General features: G+C 53.5%; 1 protein-coding gene across 3 annotated transcripts in view; it reads right to left on the reverse strand.

Annotated features, from left to right (window-relative positions):
* The window catches only part of KCNJ1 (potassium inwardly rectifying channel subfamily J member 1), a 28,923-nt gene extending 7,654 nt beyond the window's left edge, over window positions 1-21,269 (reverse strand). Inside the window, exons 1-3 of one of the 3 annotated variants that reach the window (XM_045555415.1) lie at window positions 21,075-21,269; window positions 6,375-6,437; window positions 4,200-4,369 (exon numbers count right to left, since the gene is read on the reverse strand). The gene's annotated coding sequence lies outside the window, so the exon portion shown is untranslated. Of the gene's footprint in view, window positions 1-4,199; window positions 4,370-6,342; window positions 6,438-6,542; window positions 6,692-21,074 lie in introns of those variants that run through there. The other 2 variants (XM_045555413.1, XM_045555416.1) reach the window with 2 other exon arrangements.
* Between the last annotated feature and the right edge of the window lie 841 nt (window positions 21,270-22,110).

The following is a 22,110-nucleotide window of genomic DNA, read 5'->3' on the forward strand; positions in this document are numbered from 1 at the left end:
AGGCTTGGGAATGCGCCTCAGGAATACCCTGCCTTTCCTTGGCGTGAGCATACTCCCGAGTCCTCTCTGCTGCGAAGCCGGGAGTGTGCTTGTGTCTGGGGGCAGATCAGCACAGGCCTTCCCGGGTTCCTTGCCCTTTCCAGAGAGAGAGCTTGGGAACGAGCACCGGGGAATCACAAGGTCTGGTAATGCTGGCACTCTCCTAAGGCACACTGTGTCGCGTAGGTGTCTCTGGGGCCAGCTGGTGGGAGTAGCATTTTCTGAATAACTTGGTCTTATTTCTCCAATGTCTTTCCTCCACTGGGGTGAGGAGCATGGGGGATCAGGAAAAGACAGGAGACATGGGCCAGGAATGTTCCCAGAACAGGTAACAGCAGAGGCAGCGGGGCAGAGTGGGAGGGGCTCTAGCTTGGGTCAGCACAGACGTGGATTTGAACCCCAGCTCTGCCACTCAACACTTAGGTGACCTGAGCAGACAACTTAGACTCTCCGAGCCTTAGTTTCCTCACCTGTGAAAGGGCTGCAATAATGTACTTTCAAAGGTTGTTATATGATTTAAATGCAAGAACATATATAAAGTTCCTGGAATATAGCAATTATGCAATAAATAGTAGCAATTGTTATTGGTTCACAGATTTAAACTAGTGCAGCAGTTTAACCAGGCAGAGTCAGGTGGGCTGCACTGGAGACTATAGCCAAGGGAGTCTAGGGCCAAGGCTCCCAGGAGACGGTGACAGAGGTTCTGACAGCACAGCTTGTGCCCATCCTCCCAGCATGGAACAGAAGACCTGGGAAATGTAAACAAACTTTATAAAGCTTTGTCTGTAATCAGGACAGAAGCCTTGTCTTGGAGAGGCGGGAACAGGACAGAGGGGAAAATTGTCCTTGGCAAGGCTGAACAGAGGCGTGGTACCCAGGCACGATGCCCCTTCTTTTGCCATCGACAGCAGCGAGGATTGGAGCTATAGGAAAGCAGCCCTGGCACTGGGAGCCAGCCCGGGACTATTAGCGAGGTCTTGGTGTTACTGCGGGCTGTCCTGGCGCTTGCAGCTAGGTCTTGCTGTTCTGTTGAGCACAAACAATGTCATAGAACGTCAGCATCTGACAAGACCACTCTGACCATGACGGGTCAGAATAAAATCAAGGCCACTCTGCAATCAGGTCTGAACACCAACAAAAACACGGCCATCCCGGCCATTCTAGTGACAGCTGCTTCTTTGCCCCCCACAGCCTCAGCCTCTCTCCGGCCTTCTCGCCTAGATAATAAGGTTCATCAACATATTCAATCACAGAATTACCCAGATTTCCTGACAGCACCTAATTCAGAGCAAAGTATTGCTTCCTTAATCCTTCCCCACATCGCCTGAAACACACTCAGATCCTGTTCAAGTCTTCCCAACACCCTCGCGGTGAGACCCCCACGGCTGCTCCTGGTGCTTGTTCTCCCCGGCTGCGAGAAGCCCGATTTGCTCAAATAAGGGTGTGTTCCTCATGCTTTTTGGCTGAAGGGCATTGATGCCACAAAGGGCCGCAAAAACACACAGAATAAGAGGTGTAACTAAGAGGTAATAAAAGCCTTGTTACAAGCCACTTGGTGAAAACCAATTCCATCCTGTGGCTTCCAGAAGTCATACATGCATGTGTATACTTTGTACATATGTTTGCCTTTGAATGAGGAAATGAAGAATCAAGGAAATAACTAAATTAAAAAGAAATTACAAAAAGCCAGTAAAAGGAGTTAAAATTTTCAAGTTCAGGTTTTAAATTCCATCTAGCTAACTTCTTTCCTAGGGCCTAAGATAATCATGCTCTCATCACAAAAGCCTGAGCCCCTCGTGGCGCCTCAACTGGGTCCCAGAGGGGCATGATGTCCCGGCCTCCACGGCCAGCCTGGGGCCAGCGAGGCTGCACCCAGGTCAGGTGTCCGCCGGGCCTGACCAGTCTCTGGGGGCAGCGTGCATTTGCTGTGGAGTCAGAAACCCACCCACGCTTTGGAAGCTCGACACTTAACTCCTTTTCCCAATATTTCAATATTGTTTCCTATTGTTCTCCATAATTGTTTCTGGAGGTATTTTGGAGATGCTAGCATGTCTCGGCTATGCAAAAAAGGCCCAAAAGGGGGCACTTTGTCTCTGCCTTGTTCAGAATTTTGAGAGAGCAGCACATCTCTGGGGGCTGTGAGGAATGGTGACAAGGGCGTGACAGAGCCCTGGGGAACAAGAGCACTCACAACCACACAGTTGGAGCTGCTTGGCTCCCATTCCAGAGATTTTTCTAAGAATTATTCCCTTCTAACCTTCAAAGACCACTGCACTTTACCAGCATTGCTTGGCTGGGTGCAAGTGGATTGAGCCGAGTCAACAGGGTAAACCAAGGTAAAAATGGAGGTGAAAGCAGAAGATGAATGAAGAGAAAGCCCGGGACTGAGAAGTCCCCAGAGTGTGGAATGGCAGTTAAGCGTCCCACCAGTGCCAGGACACACGCGGCTGCATTCTCAGCGCGACGGAGCACAGTACGAACGTGCGCCTGGAGTAGCGACGCTCTGGGCCCCCCAAGCCTACAGCTTTGGCCCAGGCACACATGCAAACTCTCTCACACAGGCTATCATATTAAAACCTCACAGCAACTCTAGCGGGCAGGGAACTGAAGCTCAGAGAAGTTAAGCAAGCTGCCCAAGGTCACAAAGCAGAAAGCCAAAAGAGCAAAGATAAGAGGAATCCAATCTGTCAGACTTGAGAAATCTTTGCTTTTAGGTCCTGAGGCAAACTCAAAGTAGCTGCCAGCCAACGCAGACGGAAAGTCAACGTTTATTCGGCACCCGCTCACTCTGCCGGGAATGGTGGCTGTCCACACATGTCTGTGCTTCACGGAAGCCATCACACCAGAGGGTAAGAGTCAGCAAGAGTGTAAACCTTTTTAGACGGTGAGCCTAGAGCGACAGGGAGGGGACAGGTGTCCGTGGACAAGGAAGAGCATGCGCAAAAGCCCCCAAGAGGAGGAGAGGAGTCTGTGGGAGGGAGGGGGCTCGGGGAAGGCTGGACCCGAGGGTGGTGTTGGAGGAGAAGGCCACAGGCCACAGGCCCTGACGTCGTGAGTGGGTTCGGAAGTGGCCGTGGTGTCCACAGAATGACGAGGCAACTGCGACAGCAGCTGCAGATGAGCTGCGCGGCGCTGTGCTTCCGCGGGAGGCGGCCACAGATGGTCCCTGCTTAGCAGATCGTCAGCAGTGGCCTGACGCTATGGCAGTGACCTCTTCCATCTGGAGACACCTGTTGGTCTCTGAGGTGGGGGGAGCACATACTGCATCTCCTACAGCCGGAATTTTGGTGTGGTGGCCGTGGTTCATACGGGAAGAGGGGGTGCTGGCCCCACCCTGGCGGACGAGGGGAACCTGCCGGTGCAGGTGAGCCGGCCCGGCGCACTCGCTGCTCTAGCAGAGGGCAAAGCTCCTGGCCTTGGAGTCAGTGCCGAGGTCATACCCAGGCAGCCAACCGGGGATACCGGTATCACAGGTTGGAGGACTCCTACGCTCGGCACTGACACCAAGAGCCAGGCAGCTCTCTTGCCCTCTGCTAGAGCAGCGAGTGCGCGGGCCGGCTCACCTGCACCGGCAGGTTCCCCTCAGGTCCGCCAGGCGTCGGGGCCAGCCCCCCCCCAGCTGACTTCTCAGCCTCAACTTAAATGTCATTTCTCAGAAAACAATTTAAAGGTCAGTGTTTCAAAGAAAGAAGAGTTTCCTGACTACTCCCCTCCCCATTTAAGTCAGATTTCCTCTTCACCATATTTAATTGTGCTCTCTACTTTTTATTAGTGGTATGAACAGTAATTTCCATTTATATGTTCACTTTTGTGCTGGCGTGAAGGCCATGACCCCACTGTCCCCTCCATGGCTGTGTCCTCCGTGCAGGCTGACAGCAGGCTCAATAAAGAGTTGCCAAGGAAACAGGCAGATACAGGAAGGTGTGAACAACTCAAAGTGGCCGATTTTCAGAAGGGGCGGCGGAGAGGCGATACCAGCCCGACACCCTCTCTCGTGGTGGGGCTCCCTCTCCGAGCAGCCGGCGAAGGAAGGGCGGACGGTGGGGTCACAGGGGGCTTGCCCGAGGGTCTCCTCCTACGCTAACCCTGACCCCGCTTTCTTGTCGCCCCGGGAATGCAATGGCTGGCTTAGAAGACAAAGTGAAAGTCAAGCCACTCACCTCTGCCTGAAGAGGTGCAGGAAGTGATTCTCAAAGCTTCACGTATGACTGAACCTTGTAGCGACCAACAGGAGCTGCTGGCTTTGGAATTGCAGCTGCTGGGCTTGGAATTTGTCACGTTGTCTTTGTTAGGACCCAGGATAGGGATGAAGGCACGGGAGAAAAGGTACCTAGGAAAACACAGCAAACGTGATCGCTGTTTGCAGAGATAGGACAGGTCCCTGCAGAACCTGGGTGAAATTTCACTCAGTTTGGAGCAGGAACAGACAGGACCCTCCACATTGGGAGGGGAGGAGGGTCAGTTCGCCTCTGGTGGACTTGGCTTTAACTGAGGTTCTCGGGCCTCTACCGTGCACTCAGTCCAGACCCTCCAGATGATCCCAACTAGGAAACTCCAGTTTCCAATGAATTTAGGGTTGAAAATTAGATTACACCATGAACTAATGGCTTTTCCAGTCTCACAGTCTTTTTATTCTCATTACTATTAAAAAGAATGTCATTATGTTGAAAATATCATCATACATGTCTAGATATATAATCTCATATTGAAACCAATATATGTTCTCAAAAGATGTGTGTGCAGAGAAATTGTGTATTGTAGGTCATGCCTCCCATGCATTAGGATATTAGATATTCAAAGGAATCCTATGGTGGATTGTTTTATAAAGTGAAGAATAATTTTTGCAAATCAAATGACCATCCTCCCACTTGTTTATCTTGTAAAAGTGTGTGAGTTGAGGGGGTGGCTATTCTGAAAACTGGACACATCTCTAATGAACTCTTCTTAAATCTCACAGATTGGGCCACCCACCTCAAACGGCGATGGAGTTTAATGCAGGAATTTCCGTGTTTATAAAGTTGTGTGTATTATGTGTGCAGAGACCCTGGTATTAGCGTGACCCTTGCTGTTATCTGTGGTTTGGGTTGGTATTACGTCAACTCAACCCTCCCCACCCAGAAAGGAATGAATCCCATGTGGACGGGAGGCCTGAACATACTTTCTTGAGTGTCTACAACAAGAAAGTACACTTTGCTTTAAAGGAAACATATAGAATTCTCAATCTCAACAATGTATAAAACAGGAAAATTCAGCTAAGGCCTTGAGTCCAGGTATTCGTGAAGCTGCGCCCGCAGGCAGAGCCGGCGTAGCCCGGCTCCGGCAGGTGTGCACAGCGGAAGTCACGGGGCACCAGGCACCTGGGCTGGAGGTCATATTTGAAGTTTCCTGTCCCAGCCCTGTCAAGTGGCTGACCAGGCAGGATTTAAGAAGTGGGTTTGTAGGTTTGAATCTGAAATCAGTCCCTTACTAGCTCCAACACTGGGTACTGCATGACCTCTCAGTGTGCCAGTCTCCTCACCTGAGAAATGGGGGCTTTCACGACTATCTTACTGACAGGTAGAAAGGACTTAGACAACACCTGCACACAGAAGCCATGGAGCTACGTACACCTTCAGGAATGCTACCTGCAGCTCTCGTGGCTCTCTTGAGCTCCTGCCACGCATTGAGTAAAAGGATCCCACTGTGGCCTGGTCCGTGAGGCTGTCAGTCCTGGGCTTGTCTACGCCCGTGTGCAGGCTCAACAGCACGCTTCCAGAAAGGAGATGAGAGGGGCGAGGCTCCAGGGTGGAGGCTTAGCTGGAAAGCCAGCTTTCCTGTTGACTCCGTTGCTATGCCCCAGGGAGCCTTTGGGGGTCAATGATTACCAGCTTTGGCTTGGTTCTGCCAACCCACGGGAGCTACATTAATGGGGCGGCACGTCGTCACCCGCGCTCCCATGCCCAGGTGCTTTCTGGGAAAGCCCTGCAGCCAGAAGGGAGCAGAGCCAGCAGCCTCGGTGACCCTTGGTTCCACACCATAGAGCCGCCCTTGGGCACAGGCTGGAGTCCCCTCTTCAGGGCTCTTGTTGCTGGCACTTAGCATACTCCCCTCCTTGCCACCAGGCAGAGCCCACCCCGGGAGCCCTCTCAGAATGGGGACACGTCCTCCCGAGGCTGACGGGCTGCTCCAGCAATCGTCTTGAGCTGCTCTGGACCAACTCCCATGTCTGCCCCTGAAGCAAGAGGGTGAGCAGGAGGGGGACATCCCCCCAGACCTGAGAGCCCTGCCAGGGCAGGGCCAGCGGGAGGCGTTGCCGAGACCCACCTCCCGAGAGGCCAGCGGAGCCTACAGCGCACCTGCTGACGCACTTGCTCTCATTCCTTCCTCGTTTCTTCTTACTCAGTGGTGTGTATCACGACCTGGAAAAGGTGAAATTAAATTCCGCTTTATTTCCTCTTGCTTGTCCTTCTATCATAATCAAATCAGGTCAAAAGAAGCTTTCCAGTCTCACGGACGTTACTTACCCTCTTCGAAATGCAGTTTTTCATAATCAACTGGTGACTGTAAATGCCTTTGTTATGAGGATTAAATAAAAAGTACACATATCCACACAACGACTTGTATACACATGTTTATGGCAGCATTGTTCATAATAAGCCAAAAAAAAAAAAAAAGGAAAAAAACCCCACACATCTATCAACTGATGAATCAGTAAATCAGATGTGGACTCTCCGTGCAGTGGAAAATCATTCAGCTCTAGGAAGGAGTGAGGTGCTGACAGGCGCTACAGCGTGGCTGCACCTCCAACACTGGCGTGAGCGGGAGGCAGGTACGTTCACAGGTGTTTCGAGTACGGACCTGGACAGGAGACTTAGGCTGCCGGTTGCCAGGGGCTGGAGGAAGAGGCAGATGGGGAGTGAGTGCCAGTGGCGCCGGGTTCCTTGGGGGTGATGAAAGTGTTCTGGTATTAATTGCAGGGTGGTTGTGTGGCTCTGTGGAAAAGCACTGACTGTGCACTTCCAGTGGGTGGATCACCTGGGAATTATACCTCAACAGAGCTGGGATAGAAAAATACACATATAAAGCACTTGTCACTGAATAGGGACTCAACACACTCCCCCCACTCCATCCTCGCACCACTTGCCCGTTCCTTTAGTCCCTTCTTGGGGCCATGGCTGAACCTGGCACCTCCCGCCCCTAGCAAGTGGCTTCCGTGGTCCCAGAAGCACCACCATCGAAATTACTTTGTCACAAGAGCTTGGTGTACAAACAGCCTCACTCCTAAACAGCAACTCTGCTAGCTACGGGAGGAGGTGGTGGTCCTCGAACAGCAGAGGCAGAGCCGTGGGCCCACCACCCACCCCCGGGCTCCAGGCCTGGGAACCCCGGGGTGCTTGGGACCCAGGGCACAGCTCTCACCGCACCCAGTGCTGGAGGGAGGGTCTGCAGCTCCCTGGCCAGCACAGCCGGCCGAAGGCTCACTGCTGTCAGCAGGCCAGAATGCTGGCAGCTGAGACTCAGGGGGGACTGGAGGGGACCCACAAGGCCTTCCCCAGCGGTGCCCTGGTGGCACCACACATGCCCTCCTGGGAGCTCGGTTTCATTCTCTCACTCTTTCTCCTTCCTTCGGTACATCTTTTATTTCTATTAATATGTTTTCTAGCATCTTGTTCCTTGCCCGTAGCCCTTGTCGTATTCCTGAAGTCAGTAGCATCAACATTCCGGTTCCCATTTAAGCCAGCCCCTCCGGACGCTGGCACCCCTCCCTGGCAGACAGGCTGAACCCGCACTCCCCCGACCCAATCCCCACCCCCAAGGCGAGAGAAGGATGGGGACATGACTGGGCTTCGGGTACCTTGCTGCTTTCTGGGGTGACAACTGGGCAGAGAGCCTTGTGGAGTCCACATTCAGGGACTCTCAAGAGGATGATAGAAAACCACCCGCTGGCATGTCCAGAGCTTGGCCCCTTTCTCAAAGGCCGGGCTGGGTATTCCTTGGTGCTTCTCCAACAAGGGCCGCTATCAAGAGCAAGAAAGAATGTACCAGGTCCCCACCTCTCTGTGTGCAGTTTTCTACCTTAAAAAAATCCTCACCTAAATCAATGCAAATTGTAATGAGCTGTTTGGTGAGACACCTTCAGGTCCAAACCTAGATCTTATTAAGCATCACAAATAATGATGAACCCATTGGAGGAAGGGGAAGAAACTCCAGCAAAGCCCTGTGGACTGTGAGCCCCGAGTCCCACGAGAGGGCGGCGGCCGGGAGCAGGGTGCAGGCTCCCGCAGAGTCCCCGGCCGGACACGTGCCCGGAGTCAGGCTTGAATTCCAGCTCTGCTACTTACTGGCGCGTGGAGAGCACCTGCCTGGGGTTTTTACAGACTAATTTCCCAATGTGATCGATTAAGCCTGGAAAACAACAACCAAATAAGAAACGGAAGGAGCAATAAAGACCCTGTACCCGCTGTGAGCTGTGTGTGGGTTTTTCCTCTTTCTTTCCTCCTGACCTAGCGCCCTCTGGCCACGATGCGGTTTCCTCATTCATTTGCCTTTCTTGCTCTCCCGCACTCGCAGTAACTGGGCGGGGGGTTCCCAACAGCACTGAGTCCCGGCTCCCTGAGTGGGGGGCAGACAGACAAGGGGGCCTAGAAGGAGGAGCTCCAGGAGTTGTGAAGAGACTGACAGCAGGCCCAGCACGAACCAAAATGCTGCTCCCTGGCGCCGGGAGCGCGTGAGGGCCAGGCTGTGGTCAGCACTGGGACTGAAGGCATCATTGCAAAAGGCCAGCAAGTGGGGTTGGCAAAGCAAAGACGGGGTTCTCCAGGGGCCCGAAGGTAGTGAAGGGACAGGCTATAAAGTGGTGCAGACCTGGCTCAAACTCCACCCCTTCCGCCGGTTAACAGGGTAAGTTACTCTGCTTCTCTGAACCTGAGTGTTCTCTGTGAAAATGGAGAGCAGGCTGTCACAGGGCTGAGACAGGACGCAGGGTCAGAACACCCGGAGGACGCAGCGCGGGCAACGCCGCAGAAAATGTCAGGCTCCTTCCCTGTTTCGGGGGGCTGAGGAGCCCTGATGGAGACGTGGGGACCGAAGGCAGCCAAAGACTGAGCTGGCGTTTGGGGAGCAATTGTAAAATCCAGGCCTGGATTTGCGCGGGCGACTGGCCGTCCCGCCAGACCCAAGGATGACCTGTGCGGTGCCTACGTGAGCCGCGGAGAAAACGCAGGGAGAGGTGTGTGGTGCTGCCGGGGGATTTGCCAGGTCTTACACAGTCATCTTCTCCCTCCCTCTCCCTGTCCTCCCTGGCTCATAAAGAAGGTTCTATCAGAACTTCGGGGAGGGAGAAGACATCAGGCTCTGGGCTGCTTTAAAGGGACCTTCAAGAGTATCTTTGCATACATGAAGCCCAGAGGGAAATGACTTTGTTTATCTGGCTGCTAGGGACAAATTAACAAAGCGGGGGGGGGGGGGGGGGGGGGGGGGGGGGGGGGGGGGGGAAGGCTGAGGATCAGAGAGAAAAAGATTGCCCATAAAACGGTGAGATTAGATTAGACCAGGAAGAGGCAGTTGTGCCAGACCAGCTGAATTTCCTCTGAGGTCAGCGTGGCCAGCCTTCCAGACCCACAGGCAGCCAGACCCCAGGGCTCAGTGACTGACAGCCTGGCACAATCCTCTCTCTGAAAGCTCCTCTCCAGTGCGGGTCCCACGGCCGCCCTCGGGGTGCCAGGCAGAGTGTGGACACAGGACAGGGCCCGGGAGCAGCAGCACGTGGGTGCCCACGAGGACAGCACGTCTGGGCACAGGCATCTGGGGTTGAATTTCCTGCTCTAAAATAATTTTCCTAGCACTCTCCTCCTTTCCTTCTCAGCGCCTAACACAACTGATTTTGCGGCTGTTTTGTGAAATTTGGACCTTCCTCAGCTCTGTCAGTGGCTCAACCGCCCACAGCCAAGCGCAACCCTGATTCCGTCGTGGTCGCTCCTCTCTCGCATCCCCACGTCCAATCCCTCAGCAGACCTTTTCTGCTCTTTTTTGACAAAATACATTCAGGACCCATCTGTCCTCTTCTGTCCGTGTCCTTTGCTGCCACCTTTGCCCGGGCCCCACAGTCCTAGGCTGGTCTGTAGAAACTGCCTGCTCACCGATCTGCCTGCTGCGCTCTCTGCCTCAGGACACCTTGCCACCGTCACAGTGAGGGGACTCCTGTGCGTCAGATCACGTTGCAGCCCCTCGCAGCTTCCCCTTGCTCTCATGGCCACAAGGCCACGCACAACCCTGTGGCTGGGGCCGTGCGGCCCTCCCCACCCAGCCCCGCCCCAGACCTCCGTGGCCTCCTCATTGTGTTCCTGCCACCTCTGTTCCACACACGTGCCTCCCGGCTGCTGCCCTGGTCTGTGGCACTCGCTGTTTCCTCCTTCGGGACTGCTGTGCTCTGGGCCTTCCTTTGGCTGGCTGCCCCGCGACACTAGGGACTCAGCTCCGTGGTCACCTCCTTCAAGGGCCTTTCAGCATCCAGTCTAAGGTAGCAGCCACGGCCTCGGCGCCAGCTCCACTCTGTCTTGGCGCCTGCCATCTCTTTACACCCACCGGCTGTCATCCTGGCTCTGCTTCCCTGTTGACTGTGTGTTCACTTATTGCTGTCTCCCCTCCACAGACTGTGGCCTCCAGGACGGCGGCCCGTCTTGTTTTCCTCTGAGTCCTCAGCACCTGGACCTGCAGGGGAAACTCTACAAGCATTTCGTGACCAAGTGAAGGGCAGCATTCTCTGAGGGGCTGAGAGTGCCACAGCTGCGGGGGCCCGTCTGCTCTGTCACCACTTTGTACCCAGCACCCTGCTGTGGCCTCAGCGGGCTCTCCCAGTCGAGGCGGCCAGGGTAGAGGAAGGAGCTAATTTTCTCCAAGCTGCAGCTGAACTCTTGTACTTGCTCACACAACTAGTGACCAAACAAACATCCAGGGATGGTGTGAAACTGCATGAGGTAGATTCATAAATGCTGCTGCTGACAGGTGGCAGGGACATAGTGCCAGTTGTTAAGCCTCGGATGCACTTGGAGCATTGTTCTCCTCATCTTTTTAAGTGAAGCTTAGATGTTCTACATTGTGTAGTGGCACATGTATCTCATGCATTTGGAACTCAATATTGTGCCTGAAAACACATGTAAGAAATGTGTCTCTGAGCATTCATTTACATCAGCAGTCCCCAAGCTTTTTGGCACCAGGGACCGGTTTCATGGAAGACAATTTTTCCACAGACCAGGGTCAGGGTATGGTTTTGGGATGATTCAAGCACATTGCATTTACTGTGCAGCCAAACCTCTCTGCTAATGATGATCTGAATTTGCAGCCGCTCCCCAGCACTAGCATCACCACCTCAGCTCCACCTCAGAGCACCAGGCATTAGATTTTCATAAGCAGCACAGCCTAGATCCCTCACATGTGCAGCTCACAGTAGGGTTCGTGCTCCTGTGAGAATCTAATGCTGCCACTGATCTGCCAGGAGGCGGAGCTCGGGCGGTGATGTGAGTGATGGGGAACAACTGGAAATACAGACGAAGCTTTGCTCGCTCACCTCCTGCTGTGCAGCCTGTGTCCTCAGGGGCCATGGACTGGTGCTTGTCCACAGCCCAGAGGCTGGGGACCGCAGATTTACATCATCAAAAAACTACCCATCTTTAGCATTTACGGACTTAGTCAAGTTTTAAAAGTTTTTAAAAACTGCAACAGCAGCTGAACCCCGTGCAAGAGCTCAGAGAAACTGAAGGAAACGTAGCCACAATGGAGCAAATGGCATGCAGGAAGCTCCCCGGCGGCGATGGCTGGTGAGCAGGCAGAGAACGTGGGCAGCAAGAGCAGCAGGACATGGAGACTAGTAAGGCCACACTGTGGACCAGGCAGAGGTACCCGGAGAGAAGCCCCCACTGCTGAAGGAGGTGTGCGACACAGCAACGAGCCCTGCCACCCAAGCCAGGGAGCACAGCAGTTAAATGAGTCAACTCCACACCACCACGTCTGGCTGACAGTCAGCCACTGTTCGAATGGCACATGTCTCTCTGGCGACACTTATGGTTTGCTGAGTGAGTGAATGGCTGAAGGAATGAAAATGGGAGGGGGCATACCTTTCAAAGAGGTTTGAAGATAAAAGGGGACAAGACGTATAAAAGCAACTGGCCAATAATGAACGTTCCATAAAGTTTTCTTGAAGTTAATTCAGTCTGAGGGTAGCTTTTTCTCTGACCCATGGATCAACAATGACTGACACTTATGGACCTGTGCTATATCCCAGGCAGTCTCCCTGGTAAACTCAATAGTTACAAGCACCCTACGACATAGACGAGATTATCATCCCCAGTGTGTAGAGGAGACCAAAGACCAGAGAAGCTAAGTGAGTGAGCCAAGTTCACAGAGCTAGAGAGCTAGAATTCAGCCTGCAGTAGTGCTCCACTACAGGTAGGATGTGTCCACCTCGGGTTTAATCATTGGAAGAAACTCATTAAGACACGTCCCTTCCAACGTGACTTTCTTTGGCACAGATCTGAGGGCTGGTAGAGTCTTCTCTTCAAGACCCTCATGCCAGCAGGGCAGTTCGCCCCTCTTATGTGCTCGAAGGCACACTGTGAGGGTTGATGTCACTCTACGAAATTGGGATGAAAGGGTTGACCTCTTCTTGGCATGGAATTACCGCAAGGGCAAAGGAAACGACACTCGTCAAATGTCTATCGTGTACCGGAAAGTCTGGCAGGAGCTTGGTGGCAATCACTTCGTTCAGTCCTCACAGTGCCCCCAGGAAGTGGGTGTAACTGTCTCCATTTTCCAAGGGAGGGAACCGAGGTGTGGAGCTTAAATAGCTCGTGGGAGGCAGAGCTGGGTTGGGAACCCAGGACTTAACCTGGGGATCACACCACAAGTTCCCTAAAGATTTGCCCCCTAAGGTGAATGAATTCCGATGTGCAAATTAGGGGAGGAAGGACAAGAAGGCCTAGAAGAAAGACGGGCCCTCCGTCCTGTTTCTCTTCTTACTTTCCTTTTTTGCTTGCCCTTCCTGTTTGTCCCGTCCTTCTTCTGTCAGTGAATCTTTATTGGGAGCCGTCACGTGCCGGCACTGCGCTAGGAGCTGGGGGCACGGTGTCAACAAGACTGACATTCAGGGAGGGGAGAGCTGGACAGATAATAAAATGGAGCGAATAAGCACAGGAATCGTAGACTGCGTAAGGACTAAGGAACAGCAACCGGAAGTGGCCCTGGGGAGTATCAGTGAGCAGAAAGAAGGGTCTGGGTGCTGCAGGGGTGGGTGGTGGCACAGAGACAAGAGGAAGGACATCAGCGCCGGGCCGGGCTCCTCCCGCCGGCTCCTGCCCAGGCTGCTGCTCAGAGACAGCAGCGTTGCAGGCGGCACAGGAGCCTGGCGAGCTCTGCAAGGACACCTGCCTCTACCCGACAGTGGGCACAAATCAAGCAATGACAATAACATCTACCTCCTGGCACCACGGCACAGATTAAATGATGCCGTGTTTGGGAGAGTTCAGGTGACTGAGTGATATATTAATACTTTATAAAAGGGAGTTGCACTTGTAGCGAGACGGAGTTCAGTTAGACATAAGGAAGAACTTTTGACTGAGAGGACGACAGGGTGCTATAGCGGGTTTCCAGTGAAGAATCTTACCCACACGACAACGTAAAAGACAAGCGATAGCTGTCTGCTGGGCATAAGTGCCTGACACTTCATGGGTTTCATAGTGTAAAATGAATACATAAATTAGTGTTGAAATGAATGAATTTCTTAAATACAGAGGTGACCTGAGGGAAGAGTGACATAGGGAACTCGGGACGTCTCTTTTCTGTTACCAGGTCATCCAGAAGGTCCTCCCTGAAGAAAGCCACCGACCGGATTATTGAAAATGAGCCCACTGCCACACCAGAGTGGGTCCTTGTGCCCCCGTCAAGCCAGAAGCAGAGCGGGACGTCAGCAGTGCTCGCTGGCACTTTGACAGGAGCCGCTCAGGAAAGCGAGGCCCAAGGGAGGCTCAGAATCACAGGTGCGGCACAGAGGAAAGGAGCCCCTCCCCAGGGGCCACCATTCCCATCTGGGAGATGCGGACCACGGTGCCATTGCCGCCGGGGCTGCCTACAATCCTCCAAAAGCAAACCACGCTGTGTGCGATGCAGGGGGTTGTTTTCATTAACTCCGGGCGGGGAAAGCCCGCAGCAGAGGCGGAGCCAGCATGCCTCTGCCGGTGAGGTGCCTTCTCCTCCTCAGGCACAGCCAGGCCTGGCAAAGGCTGGGCATGTGGTCCCCAGTCGCCAGGGAAGTGCGCATGGCGTCCACTGCGTCTGCACTGGGCAATGGGCGGCCTGCGCTCCGGCTGTCAGTGCCCCGGGGCCCCCACAGGGCTAAGCAGACAGACGCAGGAACCCGGGGCTGCCAGTTCCTGCCCCCGGCGCTTCCCTGCAGGGCGCTGGCTGCGCGGCCTGTAGCAGGGCTGCTCACTGGCGCTGAGATGGACATGGGGGACCCTGGCAGGGCTGGCATCAGTGAGGACAGTACTATGTAGACACGCAAGTTGGCGGCGTGGACGCATCCCTGGGGCCTCAGGCAGAAAGGAAGCTACGAGGGAATTTGAGTCTCAGGTTCATGGGCAGCCCAGGCGGCCTGAGGAAAGGCTTCCCCAGGGAGACTGCAGCACGACAGTTCCTGCACCAAGCTCAAACCGTGTCACCAGAGCCACATCTCACCCTAGAGAGTGACACGGCCGGGGCCCCACCTCCATGGTGCGAAAGCACAAGACCAGCAGCGAGGGGCTGGGGATAAGACTTCCACTCAGGCCCTGCCTGTCGGCAAGCGGCCACCAAAAGCCCCTCCCAGAAAGATGGGTGCAGACTCCTTGTCTGTGGAAGTTCACTTCCATTTCCCTGTGCAATGTGTTCCTGCCCCGCAACAGCCCTGCAGACCCAAGCTCCTTCCGGTCTCTAACCCGCAGCCTCCCGGCTGAGGTTTAAGCCCAATGTCACCTTGTCTTCAGCGGGTACGGGAAAACCAGCCCCTTGTGTGTTAGAAGCAGTCTTGGCCCCAGGCCTCCGCAGACCTTCTCCAGGGACAGCCCCTTTCCAGCTCCACGTCCCGTGGCTGTGGTCGGCCTCGTGGGACTTGCGCACCCTGTGCTCTGAGTGCCTGGATCAAGCCATTCGCATGGCTCCAGGGCCAGCCTGGACTGGGCCACCTCCCACTGTCTCCCCGCCTCTGTCCTCACTGCCGCAGAGACTGTGCAAACACCACTCGGGCTGTGAGACACCCGCCACAGGCGCACGCATTACTCGGGCGAGTAAGGTCCACATGCAGTGCATGTTTCTCTGCACTTCCAGCAGCCGCCTTCCCGGCAGACCTCCCCCTCTCTGTCTGCTAACGAGGCCATCACCCGCCTGGCTGGGGAGGGGCCTCCACGTTCTGAAGCTGCAGACCCCAACCCTGCGCCACGGTACCAGTCCGTGGCCTGCTAGGAACTGGGCCGTGCGTCACTGCCCCCCACCCTCCCTGTCCTCCGTGAAACTTAGCGGGGGCAGGGGCACTGCGCAGCAGGAGGTGAGTGGCGAGGTGCAGAGCTTCCCCTGCGCTGACAGCCCCTCCACTCCCAGTGCTCCCATCACCGCCTAGTTCCTCCTCCCCCTCCACCTCCGTCCGTGGGAAAATTGTCTTCCATGAAACCCGTCCCTGGTGCCAAAAAGGTTGGGGACCGCTGGTCTAAAGGGCATCTGGGCCTGATCTAGGTCAGCATTCTGAGTCAGGATCACTCCTATCTTCCCTTCTCCTCCCCACCTCACCCTCGAAGCGGACTGGGTCTGGAGCCCAGTCAGTTAGAATGTGCTCAGCTGGCCCCTGGGAAGCCACATGGCCACACTCATGCCTGTTGTCCACACCTGTCCTCCCAGTGGACTGAAACTTCTGCAGTGGAAGGCCTGGGTCTTCACACTGTGCAAAAGCTGGGGCAGTGGGCTCCCCAGAGGTCCTTTAAGGTGACCCTACACCCAGGCCTGTGACTTATCTCTGAACGCCTCGCTCCCCACACCTATGCACAATGCACCAGCAGGCTGGCCTCTCACAGCACCCAGGCACCCCGGTCCTGAAATGGTCCAGTGCCCCTTCAAACACAAGACTGGGATCACTCTTATCTCTGAACATCGCATCACTGGACTTGGACTCCAAGGGGCCACATTTTATGGAGTCTTTTCCTGTGAGAAGCTAACAGCAGTTACTCACAGTGACCCAGTTCTGTGGGGCTCCTCAAGGACAAATGGCAGATCTGGATAGAGCCAGAAAGCTCCTGAGAATTTAATCAAGGGCAACCAACCATGGGCCTTCCCCCAGGGGCAGTCACCTGAGAGAGCTGTGGTCGTTCTAACTCTGCAAAGACAGTATTAACCTGTTGCTTTCAACCGTGTTGTGCTGCATACTCAGATCTGCTCCCTGGGGGAAGGTGGCATAGTGACATACTCCAGTAAATACGATTCCTGCATCTGAGCCGAGAAACACAGGTGTGTGTGCAGTTGGAGGAGATGGAAGACCATGGACATGGGGAAACTCTAAATGAATGGAAAATTGGCTGGTGTTTCACAGAGTATTCAAAAAGAATCTTCTCTTAGAAGTGCAGGTGGTCACATGCATCCAACTAGAATGCGAAGTTTGTGCAGTGTCGTAACGGCAGAACACGGCATGCAGCACAGCGTGGGTGCGGAATGGGCCTCTGTTGCATACTGGGGGACTGATTTTGGAAAATAACAGGCTTTTTTGAGTGAGGAAATTATTGATCCAAAAGGATGCTGGGAGAATTCAGATTTACATTTTTCCTGGGGCCTTTGAGCAAGTCGTTGCCCTTCTCCAGGATTTAGCTTCTTTGTGTGGTGGGTGAGCTGGACCGGTCCACAACTAGGGTTTCAGTGCTCTGCTTTTTAACAGGATGAAATCGGGATGGGTTTCATATTTGACAGCTAGAAACCTTAATAAGAGTTTCTGAGAGCAACTCCTTGACGCAGAACATCTTTGGAGTCTCAGTAGTTGTGAAGTGACCTTTCTCTGCACCCTTCTTGGTTGCCTTCTGCTATTTCTTTTGAAAGAATCCAGGAGCTTGTGTGTAAGGGCATCCCTGCTTTTCCTGTCCTGCCGGGGCGGCGGCGGCAGGCCTGGCCAATGTCCTTTGTGGCAAGCTCGGCTTGGGGCTCGGAGGGCCCCACCTGGGGCGGGGAGTGGGCTCATCTGACCCCTGGGGTCTCAGGGTTAATTTTGCTTATTGTTACATGTCTTTGCACTCATTTTTCCTCCATCCTTTTTTTAAAAGATGTTTGTTAGTTCTTGTTCTGTTTTGTTTTTCCAGTTTCCACATAGCCTGCTCGTTTCTGGAGATTTCTGAAAGCGGTTGGCTTTCTGCTGTTTTGGAGCAGCGCTGGCACTGTCCCCAGGTCATACACATTCCAGGGGACAGAGCACACTGGGGAGATCCAGGCCCTTTTCTCTGTTTCCCTTTTTTTCCTTTTGTTTTGGAGATGGGGTCTCACTCTGTGGCCCAGGCTGGGGTGCAGTGGTGGGACCACAGCTCACTGCAGCCCCGACCTCCTGGGCTCAAGACATCCTCCTGCCTCGGCCTCCAGGGTTGCTGGGATTATGGGTGTGAGCTGCCATGCCCGCTTGGCCCTTTTCTCTTTACTTTTGGCTTTAGCCTATGTCGTCACAGTCTTAAACTTCCTTTTCCCAGTCTATGAAATGGGAATGTTCTCATGCACAAAGACTGACCCAGGCCTTGAAATGAAGGCAGATGGTCCCTTTCTGCTTTCTCTCAACCCGCCTGCCACCCTGACCATCACCTCCACCTCTAACAATGCTCAGCTGCTGTGGGGAAGAGACAAGGTGCTGAGTGCCCAGGCAGAAGCCTTTAGAACAAATTGCCATACCCAGTTACCCTCAGTTAGCTACTGGGCAAACCCTTTGATGTCTGGGCTAATAAGTTCATTCAGTGGTGATTTGAGCAAGCGGCACAATACATATTCTGGCATAGTCTTCCTCTGGGCCCTTCCTATAGTTTATGAAAACTAAGCTGGAATCTCTCTATGCCTCACCAGGACCTCACGAGTTACCACCTCAGCTACAGGGAGGAAAGTCCTGGGGTTGCCGTATAGTGACCAGACTGAAGTAGGTCAGGACTAAAACCCCAAAGTGCTGATTCTTCCAGACACTCTGGCGCTGTGACCTCACTTCACGTGCCAAGGCCTATTGTCCCTGCTGCAAAGGGAGGGAGGAGGGATGTTTGCGTGGTGGGCACCGCAGTCAGACGGACGGGTCTGAGTCTCAGCTCTGCCACTTGCCACACGTGCAACTCCGCCCAGAGATGCTCACAGTACGATGAGGGGTGTCCCGTCCTGAGACACTGATCCCCTGGGCCCTGAAGTTGGGGGGTACCCAGAGTGACAGGGCCTGCGACAGTATCCCCCAGCCGCAGCAGCCTCTAACTTTCAGCAATTCTATTATTTTTCCTGATACTGTCTCAGCTTTAAGGTTCTACAGTACCGGGTGACACGTTTTCTGCCCTGCCTCCTGTGGGCTGATGGTGGGCTTAGCAGAGACTCGCACACAAAGCCGACTACAGACCCAGGCAGTGCCTCACATAAAACCTAAGCCCCCCTGGGAAAGAGCCCCCGGCTGCAGGATCTCACTCTGCCCAAGCCTCTCCTCTCCCCAGACGTGTGTGCTTGCCAGTGGTGCAGAAACGCAAGGGACCAGCGGCCTCGTGTCTGAGGAAGAGGCATCTGAAAAGCTGCTTCCCTGCCCTACGCGGGCCCGACTCCCCTAACCTCTGGGGCCAAGAGGCGGGGGTGTGTGTGATGTAACTGTGAAGAAAACACTCTTTGCCACTCAAAGCATGCTCCTCGCTGGACTTTGGGGAAGCTTCCGAGTCTCAGGCTCCTGTTCCAGAGACCGCCGCGTGCTGTCCGAGATCCAGCATCTCAGGCAGGGTCCTCATCATGCACTCTGCGCTGCCCTTTCTTGTCTTTCTCCACCCCTGCCCTGGCCACCAGCCACGTGTTCCTTGTATACCCCATGCTCACTCTCATGCCTGTCCATTTTTGTAAATGCCATCTGTCTGTTCTAGAATGTTCTTCCTCCTGCCCCCACCAGGCTCCATCCTGCCTACCCAGGGTGTTTAGGATCATGCTTCCTCGAGGTCTTCTGCAGGCAAGGGACGATGTACTTCCCTGTGCATGCAGTGACTATGCCGTGACTGCATTTAGTGAAGCAGTCCCTATTCATCATGGGCCCTCCCCACGAGTGTGTACCAGTCTGTTTCCGTGCACACACCCCAGACGGTAAGTGCCAGCTCTCCAGAGTGAAGCACATTGGTAATTATGAGCATTTCCCAGGCCACTCAGCAGCATCCCGGGACCTGCACAGTTCCCAGAACACAGTGGAGGCTCATTATAAGCCTGTTGAAAGGCAAATGAAGAAAAAGCTTGTGTGTGTAGTAACAGTATTAATGAGAAGGACAAGAATGAAGAGAAGAAAGACAATAGTTGTCACTAGCATCTTAAACTGTGGAGCCAAGGGGAGGGAAAGTGGGTGAAACTCGGGGCAGAACTTCTGAGACACACAGCGTCCTGTGAGAGCCCTCCAAGGATTAGGAAGCCTCAGTCCACGGAAGCCTCGGGCAAGGAAAAGGCGAAGCGTGTGAGTCACAGATGAATTCTTGGATAACCACTGACCTGTGGTCAGGGTAGATTTGTAACCTAGCACAGAAAAATGCAGTGCCAAGAAAAGGAAAAGGACATGCATGGGGAATTCTGAGTCTCAGCTCTCCAGAGCAAAGCATGACTGGCAAATACAAGCATCTTATATATTTTTTAAAAGTAATCAGAGCAAACCAAAAGCCACTAGGATCCAAGAACCACTCACGAGTAGCCCGTGCACTCCACATCTTTGCCAGTTCGGTCGTGCCCCTAGCACCTGCGCTGACTTGGTGTTACTTCCTTACACCGAAGAAAACCCACCTTCATGACTTGGGTATCAACAACAAAGAAGCGCTGTTCTGACGGTCCATGCTTTCCCAGATACCCCTACCCCACTGTGCTTTTACAAGCTGAGGTCAACTTAGCGAGAACTCATTGACATGAAACAGTGTAGAGTGAGACAACACAAGCCGAGCTGAGGCTGGAGGGACCCACGGGGACTGGGCAGCTCCTGCAGCAGAGGGATGTCTGGCAAGCTCTTGTCTAGCACAGGTCTTCACCACAATCACTATGTTTTGCCCATTTTGTGTGCTCAACTAAAGGTGGGGGGAAAAAACGACCATTTTTCCTAAAGCTTGCCAACTGCAAAAGACCAACTTCTTTAGAGCAACTGTGCAGAGAATCTGTAAGATAGAGATATTGGAGAAGGGGCTCCCTGCCTGTCCAGAGCGGAGCAAACAGTTGGTGTTCACTGGGAAAGAGCCCTTGTCATTCCAGTATTTAGGGAGCTGTGCAAATGTTGAGAAATGCAAATGTACTCAGAATCGTGCAAAACTCCATAAAGTGCTATGCCAGGAAATGCAGTAAAGGCATTTTGGTGAAAGTAAGTGAAATGTCTTGCTAACACTTGCCATTTCCAGAAAAGCCTTTTCCATAATAGACCCCACTAGAATCTTTATCCTCTATGTTAAAGATGGAAGAGTTCTGAGAGATGTTCTGCTACTAGACAAAATCCTGCAGCAATTGAAAGGGTGTCATGGGAGATAGAAGGCTTATGCTCATCTCTAAGGCCAAGAGGGGAAGACTTTGGAACCAAGAACGATGCAGCCAAGAACTGTAACTGCTCTTCAGCTCCAGGGCTGTGAGATGGCCCTAGGAAGTCAGGGTGCAGCTCACAGCCAGTAATCCACCTGTAACCAGGTCAAGCGCATCAGGTGAGAGAGTTACAATGCGCTTTTATCCCCTGGCAGTGGATGAACAAGTCTGTCCAGATTTGAGGTAGGAAAAAGAGGTCTAAATTTTCATAAGAATTAACTTCTTTTTTCTACAAAGAGACAATGAGGTGTTTCTCCCCTTACCTCCTGGATGGCCAGAGTAAATGTGGAGACAAAAACTCATTTTCTTGGTCCCCAAGAAAGCAGTTGGATTCTTGATGTGATCAAGTCCTTGCACCTTTGATCCAAGGGTTTGGGTGTCCCCAGTGAGGGTACCTGAGGCCCTGTTGGTTTTTATGAGTCTGTGGGTCAGCTCAGACCGGCTGCTGACTCATCTGTATGCAAAAGCTCTCAAAGAACATAGTTTACTTTATAACCAGATCCAACAAGAGTGGGCGTGGCAGTTAAATGGGCTCAATACACCAAAGGTGTTGAGCTGCCAAGGCTAATTAAGAAAGATTTGTTTATGGAGCCATGGCTTGGAACCGGAAGGCCAGTGTGCTCACGCTGACAGTGTCTGGAGTCAAATGCAGGAGGTTGCACACACACGCACACAGGCGGGATGCTCCAAGGCAGGGAGTTGGAGGTCCCCCAAAAGCCCCTCCAAAGTCTCTCCCAGTAACTCACTTGGTGGCTCTAGAAGGTCAGGCTGACCCTACCTTAGCACTTCCTCAGTCACCGTGATCCCAGAACAATGCAGAGCTCTACAGCACAGACTTTGCTGTGGACAGGTGGGGTTGACACCCTGCTCCACAAACTGCACTGCTGGGGCTAGTCACCCAGCTTCTAGCTCTCACTCCTGGAGGTCAATGGTGGGGAACGAGTGAGAAAACACGTGTAAGGCACTTGTCATTAAGTAAACACTGTTGAAAGTCAGCGAGCTCTAAGCCTGAGCTTTCTCTCCTCCTCCCCAACCCACCCCCCAGGGTCATACTGTGGGGAGGAGACCTTAGTTCACATCCCGAGCTGCATCTTCTCACTGCTCCTCACACTTCCCAGCAGGACGTCATCCAAGGCATGGCCTTGTTTGCCAGGAGCAGCAGCAGGTGACATCCCTTCACTGTCTGTCCCCTTCTCCATTCAACACCACACAAGATGACCTGAGGCATCAGCCTGCACTCAAGAGTCCAAGCGATGAAAAGGACAAGAGGCACATCAGAGGGGCACTGTGGCTTGGAGT

Source organism: Lemur catta, chromosome 7 (genome assembly GCF_020740605.2).
Source record: "Lemur catta isolate mLemCat1 chromosome 7, mLemCat1.pri, whole genome shotgun sequence".
NCBI classification, from domain to species: domain Eukaryota; kingdom Metazoa; phylum Chordata; class Mammalia; order Primates; family Lemuridae; genus Lemur; species Lemur catta.